Consider the following 13,721-nt stretch of genomic DNA (forward strand, 5'->3'; position numbering starts at 1 on the left):
TGCAAACATTCAAGTTGTTTACTTTATAAGATGTATAGCCCTCCTTTCAATCAAAGTCTGCCCAGGGCAGATTAACACAATAAAATACAAAGCATACACATCTAGAGGAAGCATTTTCCCCTTCCCCACGGGAAGCATGCTGCCCAATAGCACTGAATGTCATCTTCTTAACAAGGAGGAGTTTCTCCTCACCCAGGCTATATATACTAATCCCAGGACAGAGAGGTGTTAGACATCTCCCCAGCTCTTGGAGGTTCTTGCCACTGCTGAGGGCCTCCTTGTGTGGCAACCAGCAAGCCCAAAGGAAATAGCTCCCACTGGGTTGACAAGTAACATTTCCAGCTCTGGGTTGGGAAATTCTTGCAGATTTAGCCATAGAGTCTGGGGAGGCTGGAGTCTGGAGGGAAGAACCTCTCAAGAGTATAATGCCATAGAGCTGTCACCCTCCAAAGAATCCTTAAGGCAGAGTAAACCAGGGTACAAAATTCTACTTGGGGTTGGCAACCCTAACTGCATGCCTTTGTGAGACTGAAATTGCCCTGGTGATCCTCTCTTGAGAGCCAGCTTGGTGCAGTGGTTAGGAGTGCGGACTTCTAATCTGGCGAGCCGGGTTTGATTCCACACTCCCCCACATGCAGCCAGTTGGGTAACCTTGGGCTTGCCACAGCACTGATAAAGCTGTTCTGACCAAGCAGTAATATCAGGGGTCTCTCAGCCTCACCTACCTCACAAGGTGTCTGTTGTGGGGAGAGGAAAGGGAAGGCAATTGTAAGCCGCTTTGAGACTCCTTCTGGTAGAGAAAAGTGGCATATAAGAAACAAGTCTTCTTAATATCAGGGCTCTCTCAGCCTCACCTTCCTCACAGGGTGTCTGTTGTGGGGAGAGGAAAGGGAAGGCGATTATAAGCTGCTTTGAGACTCCTTCAGGGAAAGAAAAGCAGCATATAAGAACCAACTCTTCCTCTTCTTCTACCTCACATGGTGTCTGTTGTGGAGAGAAGAAAGGGAAGGCGATTGTAAGCCACTTTGAGACTCCTTTGGGTAGAGAAAAGCGGCATATAAAAAACAACTCTTCTTCTTCCAGGGTTTGTCAATTGTCATACTTCGCTTCTGAGCACACAGTTTTAGACAGTAATTTCCATAGCACGCAGTGGGACTTCCTAGTAATCTTGGTCAGAAATGGACCTGTACAATTACCTTTTTACTGTTCCTTTTCTACATGTGAATAATTTGTAGTTTTTGAAAAAAATAGTATTTTATTTTTTTATGTCAACTGCAAGAAAGCAGCCTTTTAGTTCCCTATAAGCAGGAACTGCCCACAGTTTTTGACCCACGGTGCTAACTGTTTTCCGTTGTGTTTTTACTTCTCTTCTTTCAGAATGCATGTAACCTGAACACTGGCCATTTGACAGTTCCTGTTTATTTGCTTTGCTGCTTTGAGTTTAGAAGTGAGGATGGGATTCCAAAAGATAAAACGGTTTGTGTTGACTCTTTCTCACAGGAATGGAAGTGATTAATCGTTATTGTTATATACTGGCTCATTGAATTGGAGGATGTCTCCAAAAGGCTGGAATATTAGTGACTGACTTGAACTAAACTCCAAAAGGGGTGAGTCAGCCAAATTAAGTGCATGAATGTCACATGGATTTCTTCTGGAGCATATTAACGGCCTGCTTATTGCCCCCAAGGAAGTCAGTAGGACATGCTGCTTGGTCCTATGCATACTTGGTCACAAATTGTTCTCAATTCAATGGGATGGATCTTTATCAGGACAGGACTCCATATCAGATCTTGGCTGATTCTGCACTTACTTTGTTTTTTCCATTGTGGATCCTGTTGAATTCAAATCGATTTGAACTTGGGTCTTCCTCTATCCCCCCCCCCCACTGAAACAGAAAAGTGTTCAGCGCCTGATTAGGGAATCTCAGAAGGGGAAGGGGGAGTCAAGCACAGCAGGAGCCTCTTTGTTTTCTTGAAGGGGAGGGGAGAGAATTGGAGACAGCAGAGGAGGGGGAATAAATCCAAGAGGAAAATAACCGTGGAGAGAAGTTAGGGCTTCTGGAGCTTCTCCTAAAAGAACTTAGGGCTCCCCCTTTAAGGGAAGCCTTGCAACCTGGGAACCAGGAACTGATTCCCTGGCCAATCAGGGCTTTTCTACAGAGTTGGAGGCTTGGCAGCAAATTATTTTGGGGAAAGCAGACAGCTGCACGCTTACTCATGCTGATTTTCCAAATATTGAGGGTTATATCTGCTCCAGAATATTGCGGGGGGAAAGTAAAGTCACTCTGCATGCTTGTTGCAGAGGGAAAATTTTAATCTCCCAAAATCAAAATGGAAATCGCATTCAAGGTAGATGGCAGGGGTTGAATCGTCCTGGGATTAGAATAAAAGCTCCGTGCAGATTCAGTCCTGGATCAGGAAGGCTGCGATTTTTTTCCGGGTCCATTTTAGACTGTGTAAAGCAACATCATTTGGAGCAGGGAGGGCGGGGGTAACTTCAGGCTCTACCACCCGCCTTATAATGACATCAGAAATCTGCCAAATTTAGAGGATCAGATCTTGTAGCACCTTTGTCCATGCACAATGTTCCTCAGACAGTTCCATGAAGATGGCAGAAGCAGTAGATCAGTAGGCAGGCCCACTCTGTGCCAAAGGTTTCAAGGCTTTAAGACATCGATGTACCACATTGCTGGCAGTGATCTGCAGCTCAGAGGCTACTCAACTGTTTTCTCAGCATGTTCTTTGTATTTACTGAAAGCGGAAGTGGGGGTGGCAGTGTGACATCACTTCCAGGGAAATAGGGTTATAAACTTTCCCTGAGATTACAACTGATCTCCAGGCAAGAGATATCAGTTCTCCTGGAAAACATGGCCACTTTAGAAGTTAGACTCTATGGCACTGTTCCCCATTGAAGTTCCTCCCCTCCTCAGGATCTACCCCCCCCTCCAAAAAAAAAAAAACATTTCCAGGTATTTCCCAACCCAGAGCTGGCAACACTTCAGGGAAACATGAAAATGATATCACACCTCTCTAGGAATCGCTGGAATCTCTATGGTTTTACCAGAGAGTTTCTGGCAATTACTAGAGAGTGGTGATGACAGTTTCATGTTTTCCTCAAAAGTGACATCATGCTGTTAGCCCAACAGCCCTCATCCTCCCTCTCTGGTAACTCTAGGTGAGGGAAATAGAAAGGTTCTTAGGCAATAATAACAAAATAAAATGAAAAGGTGACCAACTGTTCTGCTCCCAGTCACAGCCCCTGAAGCTTTATTTTCATTAACAGTAGACAAACTATTTGGATAAGCAAATATGACCTGACATGTAACATGTAGCTCAGCCCTAAATGGTGTGCAGTCTTGGTTTGATTTCACATTAAATAAGTACAACTAAGAGACTAAACTGAATGCTGTTACAATTGTTCAACATAAATAATAATTTATGTAGGATTCCCTTTTGGCCCCAGGGAATTACTACCGTATTTGCCGGCGTATAAGACGACTGGGCGTATAAGACAACCCCCCAACATTTCCACTCAAAATATATAGTTTGTTACATTACATTACAGTACTATGGGCCACTATGGGCAGCTATGTCTATCCCAACTGAAGTGCACCCGGCGTATAGGACGACCCCCCCACTTGGAGGCATGTTTTTCAGGGGGGGGAAGTAGTCTTATACGCCAGCAAATACTGTAAATGCCACTGTGGGATGGTAGGTGAATTTCCTCCAGGCCAGGTTTGATCCAGGAGATTTTTGGTGGAGGGATCATTTGAGCATGGAATTGGGGTCACTGTGGGGGGACAGGCAGTTGTGAGTCTCTGCATTGTGCAGGGGGTTGGACTAGATGACCCACCCAGCTCTATGATTCTATGATTACAAGATGCATTAATACCGCTCATATGCTACTACAGTACTATAAAGGGCATTTTAAACAGTGAGAGTTTTGCTTGACAGAGATTGTGCATTTTGCTTTTGTTGTTTATCATTTTCTTTGACGATTGGAGAAAAGATAACTTAAAAAAAAAATAACAGTCAGATTTTTTTTTAAAGGGGGGATCTTTGTTTAATTTTTTTTCTTCTGGCTTTTTCCTGCAGTCACTTTATGTGACCAGTGGTATGAAAAGTGACATATGAATGCCTCAATAAATATAGATTCTTTTTTTAACAGTGGAATTTATTGACATTATTCATATTGTTACTTTCTTCTCCTGCTAATGTCACTGTTGCCTATGCTAATATGAATAATTTAGCAAGGAATCCATTAGGAACAGATCTTTAGAGGAAGAATAGTTTGTTCTTAAATGCCGCTTTTCTCTACCTGAAGGAGTCTCAAAGCAGCTTACAATCTCCTTCCCTTTCCTCTCCCCACAACAGACACCTGGTGAGGGAGGTGAGGCTGAAAGAGGCCTGGGGGTATTCTGCATGGAGCCAAATAAAACAGTTTTAAAAACAACCAGTTTAGACCGCTTTATTATATTACAATCATTGCTCTGCATTGAATATAGTCTGCTGAAAAACTACGTTGCAATGCTCTCTGCATGAAACAATTCATAACCCTGCCCCTTTGCCGAGCGGGAAGCTCCAGCCCTGGCGTCGAGCCTGCCGGGCCCGTCACCCTTCCTGCATGGCCCGTCGCCCTTCCTGCGCCCCCACATCCCCGCTCACCTCCGCTGCCCCGAACAAGCCCTCTCTTCTCCCCCATGGGATCTTTCCACCTGCCCCCACCCGCCCCCACCTTCCCTGCTCACCTCCGTCGTCGCTTACCAGCCCCCCCACACCCTCCCCCACCCATCGCTACTGTCCACTCCCCCCACGGCACCTTCTCCCCTCTTCCACTGACCCCTGCCCCGTCTCCTTTCATGCCACCTACCTGACTCCCTTCCTGCCTTCCTTCCTCCCAGCATTCCCTTTGTCCTTCCGTCTGTCTGACCTTCCTTCCTTCCTTCCTTCCTTCCTCCTCCCTCCCTCTCGCCTATCTGCCTCTTTCTCGCTCCCTGTTTCTCTCCCTCTTCTTTTGTCTATTTCTATCTTCCTCCCTTTCTTTTTTCCCTTTCTTCCTCCCTTCTTCCTCCCTATCTTCCTCCCTCTCTTTTCTATCTTCCTCCCTCTCTGTCTCTCTTCCTCCCTTTCTTCCTTCCTTCTGCCCATCCATCCACCCACCCTGCTAGCGCCTGCTGTTTTTTGGGTACAGCAGGCTTAATATCTTGTATGGTTTAATAAATAGCCTTTGTAGTTAGGAATAAATCATTATCTGTCTGTATTGAATTAGGTCTACCCTTACCTGGATGGTCTAGTCTAGCGTAGTCAAGTAAAATCTTAGTATCTACCAGGGTCAGCCTTGATCAGTACTTGGATGGGAGACCACCAAGGTAGCCCAGGGTCACTGCGCAAACCACCCGTGTACATTGCCTGCCTTGAAAATCCTTTGAGGTTGTTTTAAGCTGCCTATCACTTGACAGCACTTCCTACCATCACACTATATGAGTTCTTAAGTAATAAGCTTCTGTTGCCCTCATAGATAAAGGTGCTTGAGAATATGCAGAAATTGGACAACTTCACCTTCCTTGAGTAATTAGCAGTTATCAGGGAGAATATGAGAAAGGCATAGGTCAGGGGTGGCCAAACTGTGGCTCTCCCTGGACTAGCGATCCCCAACCTGTGGGCTGCGGACCACATGTGGTCCTTCGACTAATTGGAGGTGGGCCCCGAAGGACGCCTTCTCCTCCCCCCCCCCGGCCCTTTACTTCATCCCCCCCAGCCCTTTACAACACACTTCATTGTTGTGGCGTGTCTGTATCTTATTTTGAAGGTATGTTTAAACATTACCATAGCAATCAGTTAGGGCAGTGGGTGAGAGTAGAGGAGTAAACTACCCCCCCACCGGGCCACAGTAAAAGTGGTCCCCGGCGAGTGGTCCCCGGCGTTGAGTGGTCCCCGGTGATAAAAAGGTTGGGGACCACTGCAATTCCCATGATTCCCTTACTTGTGACCCATTTTTTAAAATGATTGGGCAATCTGCTCTGATCACATTCCTCATGTAAGATCATGTGAGCGCTGATCATATGAGATCATTCATCAGACAAGTTGAGAGAGGTAGGGCTGCTTGAGAACCAGAGGGAGGTATGGGAGTGGGGGCAGTGGGGAGCATGACATCAAGTGTGCTGCTACATCACTTCTGGGGAAAACCTGGAAGTGATATAGGGTAGCTCTATGAATCTATCCTCTGGATCCCCCACCCAATCTGGGGGACTGACAAGCCTAGAGATGGTGCTGGTTATTAATTTATTTAAGCATACTGTATGATATCACTTCACAATGGCAAACCAGCAGCAATTTAAGTTGTTTTGTTCATTCGCAGTTGGCAGTACTTGCCAGGAGGACCTTCAATGATTATTTCATTTGAAAGATTTGTACACCTCATCTCCAGACCTGCGAGGCAGCTCATCAGTAAAACAATAAACTAAACCAAGTAAACAGGAATGAAAACAATAAAAACAAAAATCAATTTTAAAGCCTGCTGATTAAACAGCCAATAAGTGCAAGCCAGGACGTAACAGCAAATAGAACAGCAAAGCCTAAAATGATGATAAAAGTCTTCAGGCTAGGAGCAGACCATAAAACAGCTACAATAGATGGAACCCTTTAGTTAAATGGCTGGGGAAAGACTTGTGTTTTGGCCTGGATTGTAAAGGAGAGTAAAATAGTGAGACTCAAGAGGGGCCGCATTTCAAAGGCAAGGTACTACTATTTTAAAAAAAACACTTCTCTGGTTTCCATTTTCCTTATCTCTCAAGGTGGGAGCACAGAGAGCGGGGCTGGAAAAGAGGATCTCACTTGGTGGGCTAGACAATCTTATCCATTTGGTGCCTCTTAATAATTGTGAAACAGCCTTGGGGGACAGACTGTCCGGCCTCTCCAGGAAACGTGTGGGAAACGATTGCAACGCTACTGAATTAAACTACAAAGGCATAATGCCGAATTCCACTATTTTAAATTCCGGAATTGCTTAGTGTAAACAATTGGCCACATTGATTCTTGTGCGGAATGGGCTCTAGAGTGGTTGGGGGCTGAGCCTGCGTAGGTCAGAATTAGTGGAAGGGAAAAAGAGTACGTCCTCCAGAGCAGCCATTTTATCCAGGGGATGTGAACTTGGAGATCAAATGTAAGAGCATGTCTCCAGGTGTCAACTGGAGGTTGGCAATCCCAAGTAAAGGCAATCTACAGGGGAAAGTGCATATTTATTGTTTTGCCTACCTACATGGCCTGAAACAGTGGTCCCCAATCCCCGGTCCGGGGACCGGTACCGGTCCATGAATCAGTCAGTACCGGGCCACGGCTCCTCCTCGTCCTCCTCCCTGGCTGCTGCCTTGGGGGCTGCCATGCCACTCTGCCACCGGCTCACCTTTGGTGCTCTCCAGTGGCCGCCATGGCTGGGGCTCCCCCTCACCATGGCACTGCGCAGCTGGTGCTGGCAGCGCCCCCCATCAGGCGGGAAGTCAGGGGCACCAGCGGTAAAGCAAGTGGAGCAGGAGCTCAGGTGGCGGCGGCGGCGGCAACGTCCCTCGGCAAAAGACTACCCCCCCCCCGGGCCTCAATAAAATTGTCAAGTGTTGACCAGTCCCCAGTGATAAAAAGGTTGAGGACCACTGGCCTGAAACATTCCCCCTTCCCCACTTTAACGTTCAACCTCATGAAAAGTTTCAAAGCTTACACACCTATTTGCTGTTATTTTTGCTGGGGTGTGTGTGTGTGTGTCTTAATACAATAGATTTTACTTTGGACCAGCACAGCTATCTGCAGCCTCTGATGAGTCCACAGCAGGCGGCTTTAATAAAGGCTGGCTTCAGAAGGATTGACAATGATGCAACGATAAGAACAGGATGGATTTATTTCAAATGTTCCAGGGCTGCCAGCTGGCCAGGGATTTGGGAACAGAAATTGTCAGGGTACGGTCCAAGGTGCAGCCCAACCACCTGTATTTACTGAGAAGGAGATCTTTTGAGCACAAAAGAATGAACTTCGAAGCAAGCGTGCGCACGATCGCAGGGCAGCCCTGAGCCTGTTTACTCAGAAGTAATTCCCACTTTGTTCAGCAAACCTTATTGCCGGGTACCTGTGCTTAAAGTTGAGCTTTGGGCTTACAGTATATGCTCGTTGTTTTAGGATACTCTTGCTCAGACATCGCAGACAAAGAACGAAATGGATTGCCAGACTAAAACCATTCGTTCTGTGGAGTGCTCCGTCAAACTTGCGGATGTCAGCTAAGGTACACTTTCAAGATGGCAACCTTCACATGACCCCTGGTGATCTCCCCCATTACAACGGATCTCCAGGTGACCAGGGTCAATTCCCCTGGAGAAAATGGCTGTTGTGGAAGGTGGACTCTATGGTATTATACCCTGTGGAGGTCTCTCCCCTCCACAAATTCCACCCTCTCCAAGCTCCACCTCCCTCCTGTTCTCCTGGATAAAATGGCAGCTCTTAAAGGGGCCTTTACGGTATCAGGGCCTGGTGAGATGCTTCACCGCCCAATCCCCGCCCTCTCCAAATCCCACCCCTCTCCAAGTTCCACCCCCCCCCCCAAATGTCCTGGACTTCCTAACTCTTACCTACAACACAACCAGTTACACTGGGGAAAGTCTCCTACATCCATGGGTAAAATATTTAGAAGGCTGATATTCTGCGTCCCCTGTAAGCTCAAGGTGGCTTACAGCTAAGGTAATGCTACTTTCCCCAGGCTTCACCCTCAAAGCCTCCAGGTATTTCCCAACCCAGAGCTGGCAACCCTAACAAGGATCTGAAATACATTTCTTTTGAATAAACTAACAGGGAGAGAGAGAATGACACAGTTTGCAGCTTCAAGCTGTTACAGCCGTCTAACCTATCACCATGCATAAAATATTGGTAGTAACAAGAGTTCTATAGGATTCCCCCTGCCCCCCTCCCCCCGGCCTATCAAGGCTTTCCGTGAGAACTTCATACAAGCTCCAATAATGAAAACGGTTATTTTCGTCCTCGTCGGGCAGCTTCTTTATTTTTGCATGACTAACTCTAAAATGGTCTTTGTTCTGTTACCCATTTGGTGAGCTCACTGCCACGCCGCAAACATTTTTATTGCGTGGGCCAAAGGTTGCGGCCAACAAATATGTCAGTGCAAAGTCTGGGTTGGGGATCCTGGGTCTTTCTAAGTCAAAGTGTTTCTTGCTCCTCCGCTGCAATCGACAGACTTCAGATAAAGCAGCTCCTTTATAACTTTCTTGATAAGGGCAGAGAAAAACAGGCAGCACGGGTGCTGGTGTCCATCTCAATGGACAACCGTTTTAACTCGCACACATAAGTCCGATACGTAACTGCAGAGTAACAGCATAGCTAAGGGCTCCGTATATCTCAGGATACTGAGCAGAGCAGGTAGGCTTCTTCCAGATGGATTGATGTCAGGTCATTTCTTGAATCTAAGATCTCTGCACAATCTGCAGGCTGACTTCCTAGACCTCAGTGGCTGGGCTTGGATGATATCAGCCCAAAACAAAGCTCCTTTCAGGTTTCTTCCCCTGTGCATTGTGAGCACACCTTGCTGGCCGATAGCCAAATTGCTGCATGTTTCAGGGTTCCCAGATTACAGCCCTCAGGATGCAATTTGGCAGACTATTAGGCTATTTAAACCCCTTTAAATTCATTGAATATTAGCAGAGTTTTTGCTGCCTACATAAATAGGTAATCACACATCTATTCCTGGCTGAATTCATTATGAAAACAAAATGAAACTTTTACAAATACACGAAAGGTACAATGACACCACCTTATACTTGAAACCTACTGGTGCTATGAACATATTGTCAAGATCTTGCTCATATGTTCACTTGTCCTTATTAGGTTAACTGTGTGTTAACATGTTAACCATATTTTTCTCTGGTTCTGCCATGTGATGCTCTTTTGATGCATCTTTTGATGCTCTTAATGGTGTAGTAAATTTCTACAGACCTCTCTCTTAACATTTCTTCTGCCTTGACCTTGGTTTAAGAATGCACGTTGTCTAGTGAAGCTTTCAAAGCTTCGTGTGGGAATACAACTTGGGAAATGGATAGCACCTCATACCATAATTTGCTTGCCAAAAACCAAATTGCGGTGAGGGCAGAGTAGGGCATTAAAGTACCCTAGCTTGTTAGCTGATCAATTTCAGCAAGGGATTCCTTGCTCCTGTACAATATTTCCTTTGAATAAAGAGATTTCTTTGCACCAAACAGTCTACTCATTAGAAATTCGACAGGTCTCTGACACATATCTACGTGTATCTAGCTACTATCTTAAATATACCAAAACAGGCTATTGTCTACAGCTAGGCTCTACGCTACAGCTACATCTGCTCCAATCAGACAGAAATTCTACAGACAGAAATTCTAACCTGAGGGATGTACAACAAATCTTTTCGGAATGAAAATATCCACCTGATGACGTCAAGAAACAGATTAACAAAGCTAGAATGAGACCCAGAGGAAGCCTGTTACAAGACAGGCCCTAAATAGACAACAGCAGAACATTACTAGTAGCCACATACAGCTCTCAAATCAAAACAGTTCAACACATCATCAATGACTTACAAACTCTACTGGAAAATGAGCACTGGGGGGGGGGGGCAGACCTTTTCTTGCACACAGATAGTCCCCTCATCTTAATATTTATTACTATGCTTTCCCCTGAAATTAAAACCAGGCAGTGACCATATACACTAAGCTTGTTATTCCAGTTTTATTCTTGCACCTGTTAAACACCTTTATTATGGTGTATGCTAATTTGCTGTTCACCCTCTACCTATATGTATGGACTGGTAACTTCCATTTCAATTATCTGAATTAGTGTAGATGCACACTAAAAATTATACCATGAATAAAACTGTATTGATCTCTAAGGTACTGCTGGACTCAAGCTTTGCTCTATGGCTAATGATAAATAAGGTAAAGGTAAAGGTATGCCCATCTGTGCCCATCCTGGCATTTAAAGTCATGCTGGGAAAAGATAAAGGTAAAGGTCTCTCCTGTACAAGCACTGAGTCACCTCTGACCTTTAGGGTGAAGAAGAAGAAGAAGAAGAAGGAGAAGAAGAAGAAGAAGAAGAGTTGGTTCTTATATGCCGCTTTTCCCTACCCGAAGGAGGTTCAAAGTGGCTTAAAGTCGCCTTCCCATTCCTCTCCCCACAACAGACACCCTGTGAGGGAGGTGAGGCTGAAAGAGCGCTGATATCACTGCCAAATGGGTGGGAGTTAATTAGCTTTTAATATATATAGTTTTAATATGTTAACTATTTATTAGGTGTTATTACCACATATGGCCATGTCAACCCCCCGTTCCCAAATGGCCTGGAGGGGGTGGGGAGGGGCCCTGGGTGAGCCTATCTACAGCTCCGCTTCCCAACCATATTCTGCACAATCGCACCACTTCTGGGGTTGCTTGGAGCCTAAAGAATGTTTCAAGGGTTTCTCAATGGTAAAAAAAGAATATTCAGAAGCCCAGGTTTAAACATCCAGAAGTTTCATTGTCTGTCGTGAGGAAGGGTCCAACCCGGACCCTTCCTCATCACGGACAAAGCCCACCTCTAGGGGGCTTAACGAATTATTTAGTCCGTGGCGCCCGTGGCGCCATGGGCTGTTTAAAGATGAGAGAGAGAGGTTGCTATGAGCACACGTTTCAGTCTTGTAAAGCCAAACAATGGCTCGGTTGCCATAAATCAAAACACGAGTTTGTCAAGAATGCAACAATATTTTTATTACACATTTCTATATTTAGGGGTATTGACAAATCTGTTTAGATTTTGCATTAAAATAAATTATAAAATGCCTAAAATCTGAATTTATTCTGATACAAGTCCAACAAACTTAGTGCCTGTTTTTATTTTTTAAGACAAAGAAAATATCTTTTCAGATACTCAAGATATATCATATAGAAAATATTTCTGCCTCACCAACTATTATTCTGAGTTGCATATAAATTAAGTGGTCTTTGAAGACTTTTCCATTACGGTCTTAGAATTCTGCAATACTGTTTTCGGTAAATACTGCTTTGGTAAAAATATGGGAGGAAATCCAAGTTAGATTCTGATCACGTTACCAATCACAGAAAAACACTGCACATAAAGCTCTCGTGAACACTACAACCCTCGATCTATATTCTCTTGGTTGTTTGGCGACGTTAAGTTACCCACTTCATTTACTTCTGTTCAAATGATTGGTTGACCCTTGTGTCACAATAAATTGACTTGTTTGTCAGGCCCCATATCATTATTTTAGTTGCAAGGCACTTAATTGCTCATGGAGTTTAACCTTAGACCAGGGGGGGAAAGCAAACAATCCAGATGGGGTACCCATTACAGCATTACCAGAAATGGTTTGGAAAATATTGCCTTTCTCCCAAGAAGAACACACCAACAATCTAGAAAATGATCATATGACTCATAAAATGAAATTAGAAAACCTTCTTTAAATTTAGTCACTCCCTATTCTGAAGTAGTATGATCCTCTATTGATCTGGCTGTCATTAACCCTACAGTTGCCTCCCGGTTGGAAAGAGTTTTAAGTCCATTACATTTGAAGAAGTGTAGGAATAGAACAGCTACACATGATCCAATATGACCAGTTGCCATTTTGTCTGAAAGGGTCAACCTGTCTATTCCAGTTTTGGATCCCATGTACTGAGGATATAGATATGCATTGTAGGTTTTCCCCACACCCTGTTATGTGGCCAAATATAACAGCTGAAAAAGGCTATTATTTATAATCTACTGCACACATGAGTTGCAACTGCATTGTAACTAGAAACACACAACTTTCCAGTGGAATATGGGGACTCTCCCAGAATTGCAGCTCATCTTCAGTACAGAGATCAGTTCCCCTGGATAAAATGGATGCTTTGGGGTGGAGTGGGGTGGACTGTATGGCATGGTACCCCACGGAGTCCCCCATCCTGCCCAAGGTGCATCCCCAAACCTTCAGGTAATTCCCAAGTTGTTTCCACTAAACATTTTGGTACTCTTAACTAGAAAATGTATCTTTTAAAGTCTCCAGGAGTAATAAGTACACAGTCCATGCATTTGTATATTTTTTCCCATATGCCACCCATATTTAACATTAAATTATTATTAAATATTAAGAACAAGCAAAAGTACATTAATTTTGAATGAATAAAAAATGAATAAAACATTGAACAATAACCACCTTCATAAAAACATTAACCCATCTCAGTGCACTAATGTAATCTCCAGGTGTAGCCTGGCTGCAGCATTTGTCACGGGGGGGGGGGGGGGTTCCCCAGGGAAAGCCCATTTGGATGTTGCTTCGTTATCTGACATTCAGAGTACATCTATTTATCTATTGATTATTTTGACTTGTATCCCGCCACTCTCTGTAGGCTCGTGGCAGGTTACACAAAGAATAAATTAAAACCCCATTAAATCAGTCAAAATCCCCAATACCATAAAAACCCACAAAACCCCCATAAAATGGCAGCATAATCTCTAATCCTTCCCCAGTCTACAGTCATACCACCACAGATGCAGGGATCACAGAGTGGTATAGCGTTGGCCAGAGGACGGGCCCCTGTTGCCCCTGCAACCTGGCCTCAACCAAAGACCTGGCGGAAGAGCTCCGTTTTGCAGGCCCTGCGGAACTGAGATAGCTCCATCAGGGTCCTCAGCTCTTCCAGGAGCTCATTCCACTAGGTCTGGGCCAGGACC

This window comes from Paroedura picta, chromosome 1, assembly GCF_049243985.1.
Source record: "Paroedura picta isolate Pp20150507F chromosome 1, Ppicta_v3.0, whole genome shotgun sequence".
NCBI lineage: Eukaryota > Metazoa > Chordata > Lepidosauria > Squamata > Gekkonidae > Paroedura > Paroedura picta.